Consider the following 17678-nt stretch of genomic DNA (forward strand, 5'->3'; position numbering starts at 1 on the left):
TCTGAGGACAACAGTCATGACAAATAGAATGAAAAATGCTTTATGCTTTTTTTCCCCTAAATGGGTACATCTTGGATGAGTTATTTGACATCTTTTCTTTTATTGCTGGTCTGAAATCTTTTATAGGTCAGGTGAATTATTAAAGCTTATCTGCAATTATAAACAGATGACACAACTTTCTGAAAGGTAACATTTTGATGCTATCAGTCTAGTTTGTTAGAAACAGGACTGCATCTCTCATATTGCAATGCCATGCTCCCAAAATAGACATCAATAAAAATGCCCTGTGTGAGGCTTGAACTCACAACCTTCAGGTTATGAGACTGACGCGCTACCAACTGCGCTAACAAGGCAACTGTAGCCTTAGATTTGGATTAGAAAAGGTTAGGCATTTTGGTTTAACAAATTTCCGATATCAGTAAAAATGTTTTCCTTGTATGAAACTTTGAAGTAGATTTATTTCAGCTTCCCATATGGTCTAGCGGTAAGGATTCCTGGTTTTCACCCAGGCGGCCCGGGTTCGACTCCCGGTATGGGAATGGAATCTTATTGTTGTTTCTAAACAGATTCAAAAGCAGAGGAACAAAAACTAATAGTTGTAGCCAGATGTTTCCTTGTGTCTGATGTGGTTCCAATTGCAGACGTGATCCACTGCTACTAATTGTGACAAGGTTTTGGGCAACTGCTGTGCCATTATCATTGGCCTTATCACAGGTAAAATTTCCAGGTATTATGAAACTGTGAGAAACTCTCTGAGGACAAAAATTACAAAGAATAGAACAATGCATTATGCTCCCCTTTTCCATCATTGATTCCAGCTGCATGAAAAATAAAATAAAATTTTTTTACAAATGTGTCAAGTGATCTGAAAACACCTTTTCCATTAGTTATGGTCTAAAATCCTTTGGCGTTAAAACAAATTTACAGATGTTAAGTCCTGTTATAAAGAGAAAATTCCTTCAATCCGGATAGGTGTTCTGGCAACTTTACAAGAAACAGAGTTTTAACTCTCAAGTTACAATGCACTGTTCTGAGGACAACAGTCATGACAAATAGAATGAAAAATGCTTTATGCTTTTTTTTCCCTAAATGGGTACATCTTGGATGAGTTATTTGACATCTTTTCTTTTATTGCTGGTCTGAAATCTTTTATAGGTCAGGTGAATTATTAAAGCTTATCTGCAATTATAAACAGATGACACAACTCTTTCTGAAAGGTAACATTTTGATGCTATCAGTCTAGTTTGTTAGAAACAGGACTGCATCTCTCATATTGCAATGCCATGCTCCCAAAATAGACATCAATAAAAAATGCCCTGTGTGAGGCTTGAACTCACGACCTTCAGATTATGAGACTGACGCGCTACCAACTGCGCTAACAAGGCAACTGTAGCCTTAGATTTGGATTAGAAAAGGTGAGGCATTTTGGTTTAACAAATTTCCGATATCAGTAAAAATGTTTTCCTTGTATGAAACTTTGAAGGAGATTTATTTCAGCTTCCCATATGGTCTAGCGGTAAGGATTCCTGGATTTCACCCAGGCGGCCCGGGTTCGACTCCCGGTATGGGAATGGAATCTTATTGTTGTTTCTAAACAGATTCAAAAGCAGAGGAACAAAATCTAATAGTTGTAGCCAGATGTTTCCTTGTGTCTGATGTGGTTCCAATTGCAGATGTGATCCACTGCTACTAATTGTGACAAGGTTTTGGGCAACTGCTGTGCCATTATCATTGGCCTTATCACAGGTAAAATTCCCAGGTATTATGAAACTGTGAGAAATGGGCTCTCTGAGGACAAAAATCACAAAGAATAGAACAAAGCATTATGCTCCCCTTTTCCATCATTGATTCCAGCTGCATGAAAAATAAAATAAAAAAATGTTACAAATGTGTCAAGTGATCTGAAAACACCTTTTCCATTAGTTATGGTCTAAAATCATTTGGCGTTAAAACAAATTTACAGATGTTAAGTCCTGTTATAAAGAGAAAATTCCTTCAATCCGGACAGGTGTTCTGGCAACTTTACAAGAAACAGAGTTTTAACTCTCAAGTTACAATGCACTGTTCTGAGGACAACAGTCATGACAAATAGAATGAAAAATGCTTTATGCTTTTTTTCCCCTAAATGGGGTAGATCTTGGATGAGTTATTTGACATCTTTTCTTTTATTGCTGGTCTGAAAACTTTTATAGGTCAGGTGAATTATTAAAGCTTATCTGCAATTATAAACAGATGACACAACTCTTTCTGAAAGGTAACATTTTGATGCAATCAGTCTAGTTTGTTAGAAACAGGACTGCATCTCTCATATTGCAATGCCATGCTCCCAAAATAGACATCAATAAAAATGCCCTGTGTGAGGCTTGAACTCACGACCTTCAGATTATGAGACTGACGCGCTACCAACTGCGCTAATAAGAAAACTGTAGGCTTATTTTTGGATTAGAAAAGGTGAGGCATTTTGGTTTAACAAATTTCTGATATCAGTAAAAATGTTTTCCTTGTATGAAACTTTGATGGAGATTTATTTCAGCTTCCCATATGGTCTAGCGGTAAGGATTCTTGGTTTTCACCCAGGCGGCCTGGGTTCGACTCCCGGTATGGGAATGGAATCTTATTGCTGTTTCTAAACAGATTCAAATGCAGAGGAACAAAAACTAATAGTTGTAGCCAGATGTTTCCTTGTGTCTGATGTGGTTCCAATTGTAGACGTGATCCACTGCTACTAATTGTGACAAGGTTTTGGGCAACTGCTGTGCCATTATCATTGTCCTTATCACAGGTAAAATTTCCAGGTATTATGAAACTGTGAGAAATGGGCTCTCTGAGGACAAAAATCACAAAGAATAGAACAATGCATTATGCTCCCCTTTTCCATCATTGATTCCAGCTGCATGAAAAATAAAATAAAAAAATGTTACAAATGTGTCAAGTGATCTGAAAACACCTTTTCCATTAGTTATGGTCTAAAATCCTTTGGCGTTAAAACAAATTTACAGATGTTAAGCGCTGTTATAAAGAGAAAATTCCTTCAATCCGGATAGGTGTTCTGGCAACTTTACAAGAAACAGAGTTTTAACTCTCAAGTTACAATGCACTGTTCTGAGGACAACAGTCATGACAAATAGAATGAAAAATGCTTTTTATGCTTTTTTCCCCCTAAATGGGTACATCTTGGATGAGTTATTTGACATCTTTTCTTTTATTGCTGGTCTGAAAACTTTTATAGGTCAGGTGAATTATTAAAGCTTATCTGCAATTATAAACAGATGACACAACTCTTTCTGAAAGGTAACATTTTGATGCAATCAGTCTAGTTTGTTAGAAACAGGACTGCATCTCTCATATTGCAATGCCATGCTCCCAAAATAAACATCAATAAAAATTCCCTGTGTGAGGCTTGAACTCACGACCTTCAGATTATGAGACTGACGCGCTACCAACTGCGATAACAAGGCAACTGTTGGCTTATTTTTGGATTAGAAAAGGTGAGGCATTTTGGTTTAACAAATTTCCAATATCAGTAAAAATGTTTTCCTTGTATGAAACTTTGAAGGAGATTTATTTCAGCTTCCCATATGGTCTAGTGGTAAGGATTCTTGGTTTTCACCCAGGCGGCCCGGGTTCGACTCCCGGTATGGGAATAGAATCTTATTGTTGTTTCTAAACAGATTCAAAAGCAGAGGAACAAAAACTAATAGTTGTAGCCAGATGTTTCCTTGTGTCTGATGTGGTTCCAATTGCAGACGTGATCCACTGCTACTAATTGTGACAAGGTTTTGGGCAACTGCTGTGCCATTATCATTGGCCTTATCACAGGTAAAATTTCCAGGTATTATGAAACTGTGAGAAACTCTCTGAGGACAAAAATTACAAAGAATAGAACAATGCATTATGCTCCCCTTTTCCATCATTGATTCCAGCTGCATGAAAAATAAAATAAATTTTTTTTACAAATGTGTCAAGTGATCTGAAAACACCTTTTCCATTAGTTATGGTCTAAAATCCTTTGGCGTTAAAACAAATTTACAGATGTTAAGTCCTGTTATAAAGAGAAAATTCCTTCAATCCGGATAGGTGTTCTGGCAACTTTACAAGAAACAGAGTTTTAACTCTCAAGTTACAATGCACTGTTCTGAGGACAACAGTCATGACAAATAGAATGAAAAATGCTTTATGCTTTTTTTCCCCTAAATGGGTACATCTTGGATGAGTTATTTGACATCTTTTCTTTTATTGCTGGTCTGAAAACTTTTATAGGTCAGGTGAATTATTAAAGCTTATCTGCAATTATAAACAGATGACACAACTCTTTCTGAAAGGTAACATTTTGATGCAATCAGTCTAGTTTGTTAGAAACAGGACTGCATCTCTCATATTGCAATGCCATGCTCCCAAAATAGACATCAATAAAAATGCCCTGTGTGAGGCTTGAACTCACGACCTTCAGATTATGAGACTGACGCGCTACCAACTGCGCTAACAAGAAAACTGTAGGCTTAATTTTGGATTAGAAAAGGTGAGGCATTTTGGTTTAACAAATTTCTGATATCAGTAAAAATGTTTTCCTTGTATGAAACTTTGAAGGAGATTTATTTCAGCTTCCCATATGGTCTAGCGGTAAGGATTCTTGGTTTTCACCCAGGCGGCCCGGGTTCGACTCCCGGTATGGGAATAGAATCTTATTGTTGTTTCTAAACAGATTCAAAAGCAGAGGAACAAAAACTAATAGTTGTAGCCAGATGTTTCCTTGTGTCTGATGTGGTTCCAATTGCAGACGTGATCCACTGCTACTAATTGTGACAAGGTTTTGGGCAACTGCTGTGCCATTATCATTGGCCTTATCACAGGTAAAATTTCCAGGTATTATGAAACTGTGAGAAATGGGCTCTCTGAGGACAAAAATCACAAAGAATAGAACAATGCATTATGCTCCCCTTTTCCATCATTGATTCCAGCTGCATGAAAAATAAAATAAAAAAATGTTACAAATGTGTCAAGTGATCTGAAAACACCTTTTCCATTAGTTATGGTCTAAAATCCTTTGGCGTTAAAACAAATTTACAGATGTTAAGTCCTGTTATAAAGAGAAAATTCCTTCAATCCGGACAGGTGTTCTGGCAACTTTACAAGAAACAGAGTTTTAACTCTCAAGTTACAATGCACTGTTCTGAGGACAACAGTCATGACAAATAGAATGAAAACTGCTTTATGCTTTTTTCCCCCTAAATGGGTACATCTTGGATGAGTTATTTGACATCTTTTCTTTTATTGCTGGTCTGAAATCTTTTATAGGTCAGGTGAATTATTAAAGCTTATCTGCAATTATAAACAGATGACACAACTCTTTCTGAAAGGTAACATTTTGATGCTATCAGTCTAGTTTGTTAGAAACAGGACTGCATCTCTCATATTGCAATGCCATGCTCCCAAAATAGACATCAATAAAAATGCCCTGTGTGAGGCTTGAACTCACGACCTTCAGATTATGAGACTGACGCGCTACCAACTGCGCTAACAAGAAAACTGTAGGCTTAATTTTGGATTAGAAAAGGTGAGGCATTTTGGTTTAACAAATTTCTGATATCAGTAAAAATGTTTTCCTTGTATGAAACTTTGAAGGAGATTTATTTCAGCTTCCCATATGGTCTAGCGGTAAGGATTCTTGGTTTTCACCCAGGCGGCCCGGGTTCGACTCCCGGTATGGGAATAGAATCTTATTGTTGTTTCTAAACAGATTCAAAAGCAGAGGAACAAAAACTAATAGTTGTAGCCAGATGTTTCCTTGTGTCTGATGTGGTTCCAATTGCAGACGTGATCCACTGCTACTAATTGTGACAAGGTTTTGGGCAACTGCTGTGCCATTATCATTGGCCTTATCACAGGTAAAATTTCCAGGTATTATGAAACTGTGAGAAATGGGCTCTCTGAGGACAAAAATCACAAAGAATAGAACAAGGCATTATGCTCCCCTTTTCCATCATTGATTCCAGCTGCATGAAAAATAAAATAAAAAAATGTTACAAATGTGTCAAGTGATCTGAAAACACCTTTTCCATTAGTTATGGTCCAAAATCATTTGGCGTTAAAACAAATTTACAGATGTTAAGTCCTGTTATAAAGAGAAAATTCCTTCAATCCGGACAGGTGTTCTGGCAACTTTACAAGAAACAGAGTTTTAACTCTCAAGTTACAATGCACTGTTCTGAGGACAACAGTCATGACAAATAGAATGAAAAATGCTTTATGCTTTTTCCCCCCTAAATGGGGTAGATCTTGGATGAGTTATTTGACATCTTTTCTTTTATTGCTGGTCTGAAAACTTTTATAGGTCAGGTGAATTATTAAAGCTTATCTGCAATTATAAACAGATGACACAACTCTTTCTGAAAGGTAACATTTTGATGCAATCAGTCTAGTTTGTTAGAAACAGGACTGCATCTCTCATATTGCAATGCCATGCTCCCAAAATAGACATCAATAAAAATGCCCTGTGTGAGGCTTGAACTCACGACCTTCAGATTATGAGACTGACGCGCTACCAACTGCGCTAACAAGGCAACTGTAGGCTTATTTTTGGATTAGAAAAGGTGAGGCATTTTGGTTCAACAAATTTCCGATATCAGTAAAAATGTTTTCCTTGTATGAAACTTTGAAGGAGATTTATTTCAGCTTCCCATATGGTCTAGCGGTAAGGATTCTTGGTTTTCACCCAGGCGGCCCGGGTTCGACTCCCGGTATGGGAATTGAATCTTATTGTTGTTTCTAAACAGATTCAATAGCAGAGGAACAAAAACTAATAGTTGTAGCCAGATGTTTCCTTGTGTCTGATGTGGTTCCAATTGCAGACGTGATCCACTGCTACTAATTGTAACAAGGTTTTGGGCAACTGCTGTGCCATTATCATTGGCCTTATCACAGGTAAAATTTCCAGGTATTATGAAACTGTGAGAAATGGGCTCTCTGAGGACAAAAAATCACAAAGAATAGAACAATGCATTATGCTCCCCTTTTCCATCATTGATTCCAGCTGCATGAAAAATAAAATAAAAAAATGTTACAAATGTGTCAAGTGATCTGAAAACACCTTTTCCATTAGTTATGGTCTAAAATCCTTTGGCGTTAAAACAAATTTACAGATGTTAAGTCCTGTTATAAAGAGAAAATTCCTTCAATCCGGACAGGTGTTCTGGCAACTTTACAAGAAACAGAGTTTTAACTCTCAAGTTACAATGCACTGTTCTGAGGACAACAGTCATGACAAATAGAATGAAAAATGCTTTATGCTTTTTTTCCCCTAAATGGGTACATCTTGGATGAGTTATTTGACATAATTTCTTTTATTGCTGGTCTGAAATCTTTTATAGGTCAGGTGAATTATTAAAGCTTATCTGCAATTATAAACAGATGACACAACTCTTTCTGAAAGGTAACATTTTGATGCAATCAGTCTAGTTTGTTAGAAACAGGACTGCATCTCTCATATTGCAATGCCATGCTCCCAAAATAGACATCAATAAAAATGCCCTGTGTGAGGCTTGAACTCACGAACTTCAGATTATGAGACTTACGCGCTACCAACTGCGCTAACAAGGAAACTGTAGCCTCAGATTTGGATTAGAAAAGGTGAGGCATTTTGGTTTAACAAATTTCCGATATCAGTAAAAATGTTTTCCTTGTATGAAACTTTGAAGTAGATTTAGTTCAGCTTCCCATATGGTCTAGCGGTAAGGATTCCTGGTTTTCACCCAGGCGGCCCGGGTTCGACTCCCGGTATGGGAATGGAATCTTATTGTTGTTTCTAAACAGATTCAAATGCAGAGGAACAAAAACTAATAGTTGTAGCCAGATGTTTCCTTGTGTCTGATGTGGTTCCAATTGTAGACGTGATCCACTGCTACTAATTGTGACAAGGTTTTGGGCAACTGCTGTGCCATTATCATTGGCCTTATCACAGGTAAAATTTCCAGGTATTATGAAACTGTGAGAAATGGGCTCTCTGAGGACAAAAATCACAAAGAATAGAACAATGCATTATGCTCCCCTTTTCCATCATTGATTCCAGCTGCATGAAAAATAAAATAAAAAAATGTTACAAATGTGTCAAGTGATCTGAAAACACCTTTTCCATTAGTTATGGTCTAAAATCCTTTGGCGTTAAAACAAATTTACAGATGTTAAGCGCTGTTATAAAGAGAAAATTCCTTCAATCCGGATAGGTGTTCTGGCAACTTTACAAGAAACAGAGTTTTAACTCTCAAGTTACAATGCACTGTTCTGAGGACAACAGTCATGACAAATAGAATGAAAAATGCTTTATGCTTTTTTTCCCCTAAATGGGTACATCTTGGATGAGTTATTTGACATCTTTTCTTTTATTGCTGGTCTGAAAACTTTTATAGGTCAGGTGAATTATTAAAGCTTATCTGCAATTATAAACAGATGACACAACTCTTTCTGAAAGGTAACATTTTGATGCAATCAGTCTAGTTTGTTAGAAACAGGACTGCATCTCTCATATTGCAATGCCATGCTCCCAAAATAGACATCAATAAAAATGCCCTGTGTGAGGCTTGAACTCACGACCTTCAGATTATGAGACTGACGCGCTACCAACTGCGATAACAAGGCAACTGTTGGCTTATTTTTGGATTAGAAAAGGTGAGGCATTTTGGTTTAACAAATTTCCGATATCAGTAAAAATGTTTTCCTTGTATGAAACTTTGAAGTAGATTTATTTCAGCTTCCCATATGGTCTAGCGGTAAGGATTCCTGGTTTTCACCCAGGCGACCCGGGTTCGACTCCCGGTATGGGAATGGAATCTTATTGTTGTTTCTAAACAGATTCAAATGCAGAGGAACAAAAACTAATAGTTGTAGCCAGATGTTTCCTTGTGTCTGATGTGGTTCCAATTGCAGACGTGATCCACTGCTACTAATTGTGACAAGGTTTTGGGCAACTGCTGTGCCATTATCAATGGCCTTATCACAGGTAAAATTTCCAGGTATTATGAAACTGTGAGAAATGGGCTCTCTGAGGACAAAAATCACAAAGAATAGAACAATGCATTATGCTCCCCTTTTCCATCATTGATTCCAGCTGCATGAAAAATAAAATAAAAAAATGTTACAAATGTGTCAAGTGATCTGAAAACACCTTTTCCATTAGTTATGGTCTAAAATCCTTTGGCGTTAAAACAAATTTACAGATGTTAAGTCCTGTTATAAAGAGAAAATTCCTTCAATCCGGACAGGTGTTCTGGCAACTTTACAAGAAACAGAGTTTTAACTCTCAAGTTACAATGCACTGTTCTGAGGACAACAGTCATGACAAATAGAATGAAAAATGCTTTATGCTTTTTTTCCCCTAAATGGGGTAGATCTTGGATGAGTTATTTGACATCTTTTCTTTTATTGCTGGTCTGAAAACTTTTATAGGTCAGGTGAATTATTAAAGCTTATCTGCAATTATAAACAGATGACACAACTCTTTCTGAAAGGTAACATTTTGATGCAATCAGTCTAGTTTGTTAGAAACAGGACTGCATCTCTCATATTGCAATGCCATGCTCCCAAAATAGACATCAATAAAAATGCCCTGTGTGAGGCTTGAACTCACGACCTTCAGATTATGAGACTGACGCGCTACCAACTGCGATAACAAGGCAACTGTTGGCTTATTTTTGGATTAGAAAAGGTGAGGCATTTTGGTTTAACAAATTTCCGATATCAGTAAAAATGTTTTCCTTGTATGAAACTTTGAAGGAGATTTATTTCAGCTTCCCATATGGTCTAGCGGTAAAGATTCTAGGTTTTCACCCAGGCGGCCCGGGTTCGACTCCCGGTATGGGAATAGAATCTTATTGTTGTTTTTAAACAGATTCAAAAGCAGAGGAACAAAAACTAATAGTTGTAGCCAGATGTTTCCTTGTGTCTGATGTGGTTCCAATTGCAGACGTGATCCACTGCTACTAATTGTGACAAGGTTTTGGGCAACTGCTGTGCCATTATCATTGGCCTTATCACAGGTAAAATTTCCAGTTATTATGAAACTGTGAGAAATGGGCTCTCTGAGGACAAAAATTACAAAGAATAGAACAATGCATTATGCTCCCCTTTTCCATCATTGATTCCAGCTGCATGAAAAATAAAATAAAAAAATGTTACAAATGTGTCAAGTGATCTGAAAACACCTTTTCCATTAGTTATGGTCTAAAATCCTTTGGCGTTAAAACAAATTTACAGATGTTAAGCGCTGTTATAAAGAGAAAATTCCTTCAATCCGGATAGGTGTTCTGGCAACTTTACAAGAAACAGAGTTTTAACTCTCAAGTTACAATGCACTGTTCTGAGTCATGACAAATAGAATGAAAAATGCTTTATGCTTTTTTTCCCCTAAATGGGTACATCTTGGATGAGTTATTTGACATCTTTTCTTTTATTGCTGGTCTGAAAACTTTTATAGGTCAGGTGAATTATTAAAGCTTATCTGCAATTATAAACAGATGACACAACTCTTTCTGAAAGGTAACATTTTGATGCAATCAGTCTAGTTTGTTAGAAACAGGACTGCATCTCTCATATTGCAATGCCATGCTCCCAAAATAGACATCAATAAAAATGCCCTGTGTGAGGCTTGAACTCACGACCTTCAGATTATGAGACTGACGCGCTACCAACTGCGATAACAAGGCAACTGTTGGCTTATTTTTGGATTAGAAAAGGTGAGGCATTTTGGTTTAACAAATTTCCGATATCAGTAAAAATGTTTTCCTTGTATGAAACTTTGAAGTAGATTTATTTCAGCTTCCCATATGGTCTAGCGGTAAGGATTCCTGGTTTTCACCCAGGCGGCCCGGGTTCGACTCCCGGTATGGGAATGGAATCTTATTGTTGTTTCTAAACAGATTCAAATGCAGAGGAACAAAAACTAATAGTTGTAGCCAGATGTTTCCTTGTGTCTGATGTGGTTCCAATTGTAGACGTGATCCACTGCTACTAATTGTGACAAGGTTTTGGGCAACTGCTGTGCCATTATCATTGGCCTTATCACAGGTAAAATTTCCAGGTATTATGAAACTGTGAGAAATGGGCTCTCTGAGGACAAAAATCACAAAGAATAGAACAATGCATTATGCTCCCCTTTTCCATCATTGATTCCAGCTGCATGAAAAATAAAATAAAAAAATGTTACAAATGTGTCAAGTGATCTGAAAACACCTTTTCCATTAGTTATGGTCTAAAATCCTTTGGCGTTAAAACAAATTTACAGATGTTAAGCGCTGTTATAAAGAGAAAATTCCTTCAATCCGGATAGGTGTTCTGGCAACTTTACAAGAAACAGAGTTTTAACTCTCAAGTTACAATGCACTGTTCTGAGGACAACAGTCATGACAAATAGAATGAAAAATGCTTTATGCTTTTTTTCCCCTAAATGGGTACATCTTGGATGAGTTATTTGACATCTTTTCTTTTATTGCTGGTCTGAAAACTTTTATAGGTCAGGTGAATTATTAAAGCTTATCTGCAATTATAAACAGATGACACAACTCTTTCTGAAAGGTAACATTTTGATGCAATCAGTCTAGTTTGTTAGAAACAGGACTGCATCTCTCATATTGCAACGCCATGCTCCCAAAATAGACATCAATAAAAATGCCCTGTGTGAGGCTTGAACTCACGACCTTCAGATTATGAGACTGACGCGCTACCAACTGCGATAACAAGGCAACTGTTGGCTTATTTTTGGATTAGAAAAGGTGAGGCATTTTGGTTTAACAAATTTCCGATATCAGTAAAAATGTTTTCCTTGTATGAAACTTTGAAGGAGATTTATTTCAGCTTCCCATATGGTCTAGCGGTAAAGATTCCTGGTTTTCACCCAGGCGGCCCGGGTTCGACTCCCGGTATGGGAATAGAATCTTATTGTTGTTTTTAAACAGATTCAAAAGCAGAGGAACAAAAACTAATAGTTGTAGCCAGATGTTTCCTTGTGTCTGATGTGGTTCCAATTGCAGACGTGATCCACTGCTACTAATTGTGACAAGGTTTTGGGCAACTGCTGTGCCATTATCATTGGCCTTATCACAGGTAAAATTTCCAGTTATTATGAAACTGTGAGAAATGGGCTCTCTGAGGACAAAAATTACAAAGAATAGAACAATGCATTATGCTCCCCTTTTCCATCATTGATTCCAGCTGCATGAAAAATAAAATAAAAAAATGTTACAAATGTGTCAAGTGATCTGAAAACACCTTTTCCATTAGTTATGGTCTAAAATCCTTTGGCGTTAAAACAAATTTACAGATGTTAAGCGCTGTTATAAAGAGAAAATTCCTTCAATCCGGATAGGTGTTCTGGCAACTTTACAAGAAACAGAGTTTTAACTCTCAAGTTACAATGCACTGTTCTGAGGACAACAGTCATGACAAATAGAATGAAAAATGCTTTATGCTTTTTTTCCCCTAAATGGGTACATCTTGGATGAGTTATTTGACATCTTTTCTTTTATTGCTGGTCTGAAAACTTTTATAGGTCAGGTGAATTATTAAAGCTTATCTGCAATTATAAACAGATGACACAACTCTTTCTGAAAGGTAACATTTTGATGCAATCAGTCTAGTTTGTTAGAAACAGGACTGCATCTCTCATATTGCAATGCCATGCTCCCAAAATAGACATCAATAAAAATGCCCTGTGTGAGGCTTGAACTCACGACCTTCAGATTATGAGACTGACGCGCTACCAACTGCGATAACAAGGCAACTGTTGGCTTATTTTTGGATTAGAAAAGGTGAGGCATTTTGGTTTAACAAATTTCCGATATCAGTAAAAATGTTTTCCTTGTATGAAACTTTGAAGTAGATTTATTTCAGCTTCCCATATGGTCTAGCGGTAAGGATTCCTGGTTTTCACCCAGGCGGCCCGGGTTCGACTCCCGGTATGGGAATGGAATCTTATTGTTGTTTCTAAACAGATTCAAATGCAGAGGAACAAAAACTAATAGTTGTAGCCAGATGTTTCCTTGTGTCTGATGTGGTTCCAATTGCAGACGTGATCCACTGCTACTAATTGTGACAAGGTTTTGGGCAACTGCTGTGCCATTATCAATGGCCTTATCACAGGTAAAATTTCCAGGTATTATGAAACTGTGAGAAATGGGCTCTCTGAGGACAAAAATCACAAAGAATAGAACAATGCATTATGCTCCCCTTTTCCATCATTGATTCCAGCTGCATGAAAAATAAAATAAAAAAATGTTACAAATGTGTCAAGTGATCTGAAAACACCTTTTCCATTAGTTATGGTCTAAAATCCTTTGGCGTTAAAACAAATTTACAGATGTTAAGTCCTGTTATAAAGAGAAAATTCCTTCAATCCGGACAGGTGTTCTGGCAACTTTACAAGAAACAGAGTTTTAACTCTCAAGTTACAATGCACTGTTCTGAGGACAACAGTCATGACAAATAGAATGAAAAATGCTTTATGCTTTTTTTCCCCTAAATGGGGTAGATCTTGGATGAGTTATTTGACATCTTTTCTTTTATTGCTGGTCTGAAAACTTTTATAGGTCAGGTGAATTATTAAAGCTTATCTGCAATTATAAACAGATGACACAACTCTTTCTGAAAGGTAACATTTTGATGCAATCAGTCTAGTTTGTTAGAAACAGGACTGCATCTCTCATATTGCAACGCCATGCTCCCAAAATAGACATCAATAAAAATGCCCTGTGTGAGGCTTGAACTCACGACCTTCAGATTATGAGACTGACGCGCTACCAACTGCGATAACAAGGCAACTGTTGGCTTATTTTTGGATTAGAAAAGGTGAGGCATTTTGGTTTAACAAATTTCCGATATCAGTAAAAATGTTTTCCTTGTATGAAACTTTGAAGGAGATTTATTTCAGCTTCCCATATGGTCTAGCGGTAAAGATTCCTGGTTTTCACCCAGGCGGCCCGGGTTCGACTCCCGGTATGGGAATAGAATCTTATTGTTGTTTTTAAACAGATTCAAAAGCAGAGGAACAAAAACTAATAGTTGTAGCCAGATGTTTCCTTGTGTCTGATGTGGTTCCAATTGCAGACGTGATCCACTGCTACTAATTGTGACAAGGTTTTGGGCAACTGCTGTGCCATTATCATTGGCCTTATCACAGGTAAAATTTCCAGTTATTATGAAACTGTGAGAAATGGGCTCTCTGAGGACAAAAATTACAAAGAATAGAACAATGCATTATGCTCCCCTTTTCCATCATTGATTCCAGCTGCATGAAAAATAAAATAAAAAAATGTTACAAATGTGTCAAGTGATCTGAAAACACCTTTTCCATTAGTTATGGTCTAAAATCCTTTGGCGTTAAAACAAATTTACAGATGTTAAGCGCTGTTATAAAGAGAAAATTCCTTCAATCCGGATAGGTGTTCTGGCAACTTTACAAGAAACAGAGTTTTAACTCTCAAGTTACAATGCACTGTTCTGAGGACAACAGTCATGACAAATAGAATGAAAAATGCTTTATGCTTTTTTTCCCCTAAATGGGTACATCTTGGATGAGTTATTTGACATCTTTTCTTTTATTGCTGGTCTGAAAACTTTTATAGGTCAGGTGAATTATTAAAGCTTATCTGCAATTATAAACAGATGACACAACTCTTTCTGAAAGGTAACATTTTGATGCAATCAGTCTAGTTTGTTAGAAACAGGACTGCATCTCTCATATTGCAATGCCATGCTCCCAAAATAGACATCAATAAAAATGCCCTGTGTGAGGCTTGAACTCACGACCTTCAGATTATGAGACTGACGCGCTACCAACTGCGATAACAAGGCAACTGTTGGCTTATTTTTGGATTAGAAAAGGTGAGGCATTTTGGTTTAACAAATTTCCGATATCAGTAAAAATGTTTTCCTTGTATGAAACTTTGAAGGAGATTTATTTCAGCTTCCCATATGGTCTAGCGGTAAGGATTCCTGGTTTTCACCCAGGCGGCCCGGGTTTGACTCCCGGTATGGGAATGGAATCTTATTGTTGTTTCTAAACAGATTCAAATGCAGAGGAACAAAAACTAATAGTTGTAGCCAGATGTTTCCTTGTGTCTGATGTGGTTCCAATTGCAGACGTGATCCACTGCTACTAATTGTGACAAGGTTTTGGGCAACTGCTGTGCCATTATCAATGGCCTTATCACAGGTAAAATTTCCAGGTATTATGAAACTGTGAGAAATGGGCTCTCTGAGGACAAAAATCACAAAGAATAGAACAATGCATTATGCTCCCCTTTTCCATCATTGATTCCAGCTGCATGAAAAATAAAATAAAAAAATGTTACAAATGTGTCAAGTGATCTGAAAACACCTTTTCCATTAGTTATGGTCTAAAATCCTTTGGCGTTAAAACAAATTTACAGATGTTAAGTCCTGTTATAAAGAGAAAATTCCTTCAATCCGGACAGGTGTTCTGGCAACTTTACAAGAAACAGAGTTTTAACTCTCAAGTTACAATGCACTGTTCTGAGGACAACAGTCATGACAAATAGAATGAAAAATGCTTTATGCTTTTTTTCCCCTAAATGGGGTAGATCTTGGATGAGTTATTTGACATCTTTTCTTTTATTGCTGGTCTGAAAACTTTTATAGGTCAGGTGAATTATTAAAGCTTATCTGCAATTATAAACAGATGACACAACTCTTTCTGAAAGGTAACATTTTGATGCAATCAGTCTAGTTTGTTAGAAACAGGACTGCATCTCTCATATTGCAACGCCATGCTCCCAAAATAGACATCAATAAAAATGCCCTGTGTGAGGCTTGAACTCACGACCTTCAGATTATGAGACTGACGCGCTACCAACTGCGATAACAAGGCAACTGTTGGCTTATTTTTGGATTAGAAAAGGTGAGGCATTTTGGTTTAACAAATTTCCGATATCAGTAAAAATGTTTTCCTTGTATGAAACTTTGAAGGAGATTTATTTCAGCTTCCCATATGGTCTAGCGGTAAAGATTCCTGGTTTTCACCCAGGCGGCCCGGGTTCGACTCCCGGTATGGGAATAGAATCTTATTGTTGTTTTTAAACAGATTCAAAAGCAGAGGAACAAAAACTAATAGTTGTAGCCAGATGTTTCCTTGTGTCTGATGTGGTTCCAATTGCAGACGTGATCCACTGCTACTAATTGTGACAAGGTTTTGGGCAACTGCTGTGCCATTATCATTGGCCTTATCACAGGTAAAATTTCCAGTTATTATGAAACTGTGAGAAATGGGCTCTCTGAGGACAAAAATTACAAAGAATAGAACAATGCATTATGCTCCCCTTTTCCATCATTGATTCCAGCTGCATGAAAAATAAAATAAAAAAATGTTACAAATGTGTCAAGTGATCTGAAAACACCTTTTCCATTAGTTATGGTCTAAAATCCTTTGGCGTTAAAACAAATTTACAGATGTTAAGCGCTGTTATAAAGAGAAAATTCCTTCAATCCGGATAGGTGTTCTGGCAACTTTACAAGAAACAGAGTTTTAACTCTCAAGTTACAATGCACTGTTCTGAGGACAACAGTCATGACAAATAGAATGAAAAATGCTTTATGCTTTTTTTCCCCTAAATGGGTACATCTTGGATGAGTTATTTGACATCTTTTCTTTTATTGCTGGTCTGAAAACTTTTATAGGTCAGGTGAATTATTAAAGCTTATCTGCAATTATAAACAGATGACACAACTCTTTCTGAAAGGTAACATTTTGATGCAATCAGTCTAGTTTGTTAGAAACAGGACTGCATCTCTCATATTGCAATGCCATGCTCCCAAAATAGACATCAATAAAAATGCCCTGTGTGAGGCTTGAACTCACGACCTTCAGATTATGAGACTGACGCGCTACCAACTGCGATAACAAGGCAACTGTTGTCTTATTTTTGGATTAGAAAAGGTGAGGCATTTTGGTTTAACAAATTTCCGATATCAGTAAAAATGTTTTCCTTGTATGAAACTTTGAAGTAGATTTATTTCAGCTTCCCATATGGTCTAGCGGTAAGGATTCCTGGTTTTCACCCAGGCGGCCCGGGTTCGACTCCCGGTATGGGAATGGAATCTTATTGTTGTTTCTAAACAGATTCAAATGCAGAGGAACAAAAACTAATAGTTGTAGCCAGATGTTTCCTTGTGTCTGATGTGGTTCCAATTGCAGACGTGATCCACTGCTACTAATTGTGACAAGGTTTTGGGCAACTGCTGTGCCATTATCAATGGCCTTATCACAGGTAAAATTTCCAGGTATTATGAAACTGTGAGAAATGGGCTCTCTGAGGACAAAAATCACAAAGAATAGAACAATGCATTATGCTCCCCTTTTCCATCATTGATTCCAGCTGCATGAAAAATAAAATAAAAAAATGTTACAAATGTGTCAAGTGATCTGAAAACACCTTTTCCATTAGTTATGGTCTAAAATCCTTTGGCGTTAAAACAAATTTACAGATGTTAAGTCCTGTTATAAAGAGAAAATTCCTTCAATCCGGACAGGTGTTCTGGCAACTTTACAAGAAACAGAGTTTTAACTCTCAAGTTACAATGCACTGTTCTGAGGACAACAGTCATGACAAATAGAATGAAAAATGCTTTATGCTTTTTTTCCCATAAATGGGGTAGATCTTGGATGAGTTATTTGACAT

At 37.1% G+C, this 17678-nt stretch overlaps 34 non-coding genes across 34 annotated transcripts; 17 read left to right on the plus strand and 17 right to left on the minus strand.

Annotated features, from left to right (window-relative positions):
• Positions 1 to 280: 280 nt before the first annotated feature.
• On the minus strand, positions 281 to 353 carry TRNAM-CAU (transfer RNA methionine (anticodon CAU)). Its single transcript has one exon. It is a non-coding gene; the product is annotated as a tRNA-Met (tRNA).
• A 114-nt stretch (positions 354 to 467) lies between these two features.
• Positions 468 to 539, plus strand: TRNAE-UUC (transfer RNA glutamic acid (anticodon UUC)). Its single transcript has one exon. It is a non-coding gene; the product is annotated as a tRNA-Glu (tRNA).
• Positions 540 to 1312: 773 nt separating this feature from the next.
• TRNAM-CAU (transfer RNA methionine (anticodon CAU)) lies at positions 1313 to 1385 on the minus strand. Its single transcript has one exon. It is a non-coding gene; the product is annotated as a tRNA-Met (tRNA).
• A 114-nt stretch (positions 1386 to 1499) lies between these two features.
• On the plus strand, positions 1500 to 1571 carry TRNAE-UUC (transfer RNA glutamic acid (anticodon UUC)). Its single transcript has one exon. It is a non-coding gene; the product is annotated as a tRNA-Glu (tRNA).
• A 777-nt stretch (positions 1572 to 2348) lies between these two features.
• Positions 2349 to 2431, minus strand: TRNAM-CAU (transfer RNA methionine (anticodon CAU)). Its single transcript has one exon. It is a non-coding gene; the product is annotated as a tRNA-Met (tRNA).
• A 104-nt stretch (positions 2432 to 2535) lies between these two features.
• Positions 2536 to 2607, plus strand: TRNAE-UUC (transfer RNA glutamic acid (anticodon UUC)). Its single transcript has one exon. It is a non-coding gene; the product is annotated as a tRNA-Glu (tRNA).
• Positions 2608 to 3385: 778 nt separating this feature from the next.
• TRNAM-CAU (transfer RNA methionine (anticodon CAU)) lies at positions 3386 to 3458 on the minus strand. Its single transcript has one exon. It is a non-coding gene; the product is annotated as a tRNA-Met (tRNA).
• Positions 3459 to 3572: 114 nt separating this feature from the next.
• TRNAE-UUC (transfer RNA glutamic acid (anticodon UUC)) lies at positions 3573 to 3644 on the plus strand. The gene has a single exon. It is a non-coding gene; the product is annotated as a tRNA-Glu (tRNA).
• A 772-nt stretch (positions 3645 to 4416) lies between these two features.
• Positions 4417 to 4499, minus strand: TRNAM-CAU (transfer RNA methionine (anticodon CAU)). The gene has a single exon. It is a non-coding gene; the product is annotated as a tRNA-Met (tRNA).
• A 104-nt stretch (positions 4500 to 4603) lies between these two features.
• On the plus strand, positions 4604 to 4675 carry TRNAE-UUC (transfer RNA glutamic acid (anticodon UUC)). The gene has a single exon. It is a non-coding gene; the product is annotated as a tRNA-Glu (tRNA).
• Positions 4676 to 5451: 776 nt separating this feature from the next.
• On the minus strand, positions 5452 to 5534 carry TRNAM-CAU (transfer RNA methionine (anticodon CAU)). Its single transcript has one exon. It is a non-coding gene; the product is annotated as a tRNA-Met (tRNA).
• Positions 5535 to 5638: 104 nt separating this feature from the next.
• On the plus strand, positions 5639 to 5710 carry TRNAE-UUC (transfer RNA glutamic acid (anticodon UUC)). The gene has a single exon. It is a non-coding gene; the product is annotated as a tRNA-Glu (tRNA).
• Positions 5711 to 6487: 777 nt separating this feature from the next.
• On the minus strand, positions 6488 to 6560 carry TRNAM-CAU (transfer RNA methionine (anticodon CAU)). The gene has a single exon. It is a non-coding gene; the product is annotated as a tRNA-Met (tRNA).
• Positions 6561 to 6674: 114 nt separating this feature from the next.
• Positions 6675 to 6746, plus strand: TRNAE-UUC (transfer RNA glutamic acid (anticodon UUC)). The gene has a single exon. It is a non-coding gene; the product is annotated as a tRNA-Glu (tRNA).
• A 777-nt stretch (positions 6747 to 7523) lies between these two features.
• TRNAM-CAU (transfer RNA methionine (anticodon CAU)) lies at positions 7524 to 7596 on the minus strand. Its single transcript has one exon. It is a non-coding gene; the product is annotated as a tRNA-Met (tRNA).
• A 114-nt stretch (positions 7597 to 7710) lies between these two features.
• Positions 7711 to 7782, plus strand: TRNAE-UUC (transfer RNA glutamic acid (anticodon UUC)). Its single transcript has one exon. It is a non-coding gene; the product is annotated as a tRNA-Glu (tRNA).
• Positions 7783 to 8558: 776 nt separating this feature from the next.
• TRNAM-CAU (transfer RNA methionine (anticodon CAU)) lies at positions 8559 to 8631 on the minus strand. Its single transcript has one exon. It is a non-coding gene; the product is annotated as a tRNA-Met (tRNA).
• A 114-nt stretch (positions 8632 to 8745) lies between these two features.
• TRNAE-UUC (transfer RNA glutamic acid (anticodon UUC)) lies at positions 8746 to 8817 on the plus strand. The gene has a single exon. It is a non-coding gene; the product is annotated as a tRNA-Glu (tRNA).
• Positions 8818 to 9594: 777 nt separating this feature from the next.
• Positions 9595 to 9667, minus strand: TRNAM-CAU (transfer RNA methionine (anticodon CAU)). The gene has a single exon. It is a non-coding gene; the product is annotated as a tRNA-Met (tRNA).
• Positions 9668 to 9781: 114 nt separating this feature from the next.
• Positions 9782 to 9853, plus strand: TRNAE-UUC (transfer RNA glutamic acid (anticodon UUC)). Its single transcript has one exon. It is a non-coding gene; the product is annotated as a tRNA-Glu (tRNA).
• Positions 9854 to 10621: 768 nt separating this feature from the next.
• Positions 10622 to 10694, minus strand: TRNAM-CAU (transfer RNA methionine (anticodon CAU)). Its single transcript has one exon. It is a non-coding gene; the product is annotated as a tRNA-Met (tRNA).
• Positions 10695 to 10808: 114 nt separating this feature from the next.
• TRNAE-UUC (transfer RNA glutamic acid (anticodon UUC)) lies at positions 10809 to 10880 on the plus strand. Its single transcript has one exon. It is a non-coding gene; the product is annotated as a tRNA-Glu (tRNA).
• A 776-nt stretch (positions 10881 to 11656) lies between these two features.
• TRNAM-CAU (transfer RNA methionine (anticodon CAU)) lies at positions 11657 to 11729 on the minus strand. The gene has a single exon. It is a non-coding gene; the product is annotated as a tRNA-Met (tRNA).
• Positions 11730 to 11843: 114 nt separating this feature from the next.
• Positions 11844 to 11915, plus strand: TRNAE-UUC (transfer RNA glutamic acid (anticodon UUC)). Its single transcript has one exon. It is a non-coding gene; the product is annotated as a tRNA-Glu (tRNA).
• A 776-nt stretch (positions 11916 to 12691) lies between these two features.
• TRNAM-CAU (transfer RNA methionine (anticodon CAU)) lies at positions 12692 to 12764 on the minus strand. Its single transcript has one exon. It is a non-coding gene; the product is annotated as a tRNA-Met (tRNA).
• A 114-nt stretch (positions 12765 to 12878) lies between these two features.
• Positions 12879 to 12950, plus strand: TRNAE-UUC (transfer RNA glutamic acid (anticodon UUC)). The gene has a single exon. It is a non-coding gene; the product is annotated as a tRNA-Glu (tRNA).
• A 777-nt stretch (positions 12951 to 13727) lies between these two features.
• On the minus strand, positions 13728 to 13800 carry TRNAM-CAU (transfer RNA methionine (anticodon CAU)). Its single transcript has one exon. It is a non-coding gene; the product is annotated as a tRNA-Met (tRNA).
• A 114-nt stretch (positions 13801 to 13914) lies between these two features.
• On the plus strand, positions 13915 to 13986 carry TRNAE-UUC (transfer RNA glutamic acid (anticodon UUC)). The gene has a single exon. It is a non-coding gene; the product is annotated as a tRNA-Glu (tRNA).
• A 776-nt stretch (positions 13987 to 14762) lies between these two features.
• On the minus strand, positions 14763 to 14835 carry TRNAM-CAU (transfer RNA methionine (anticodon CAU)). Its single transcript has one exon. It is a non-coding gene; the product is annotated as a tRNA-Met (tRNA).
• A 114-nt stretch (positions 14836 to 14949) lies between these two features.
• Positions 14950 to 15021, plus strand: TRNAE-UUC (transfer RNA glutamic acid (anticodon UUC)). The gene has a single exon. It is a non-coding gene; the product is annotated as a tRNA-Glu (tRNA).
• A 777-nt stretch (positions 15022 to 15798) lies between these two features.
• On the minus strand, positions 15799 to 15871 carry TRNAM-CAU (transfer RNA methionine (anticodon CAU)). The gene has a single exon. It is a non-coding gene; the product is annotated as a tRNA-Met (tRNA).
• Positions 15872 to 15985: 114 nt separating this feature from the next.
• TRNAE-UUC (transfer RNA glutamic acid (anticodon UUC)) lies at positions 15986 to 16057 on the plus strand. The gene has a single exon. It is a non-coding gene; the product is annotated as a tRNA-Glu (tRNA).
• A 776-nt stretch (positions 16058 to 16833) lies between these two features.
• TRNAM-CAU (transfer RNA methionine (anticodon CAU)) lies at positions 16834 to 16906 on the minus strand. The gene has a single exon. It is a non-coding gene; the product is annotated as a tRNA-Met (tRNA).
• Positions 16907 to 17020: 114 nt separating this feature from the next.
• Positions 17021 to 17092, plus strand: TRNAE-UUC (transfer RNA glutamic acid (anticodon UUC)). Its single transcript has one exon. It is a non-coding gene; the product is annotated as a tRNA-Glu (tRNA).
• Positions 17093 to 17678: the final 586 nt, after the last annotated feature.

This window comes from Pseudophryne corroboree, chromosome 6 (genome assembly GCF_028390025.1).
Source record: "Pseudophryne corroboree isolate aPseCor3 chromosome 6, aPseCor3.hap2, whole genome shotgun sequence".
NCBI lineage: Eukaryota > Metazoa > Chordata > Amphibia > Anura > Myobatrachidae > Pseudophryne > Pseudophryne corroboree.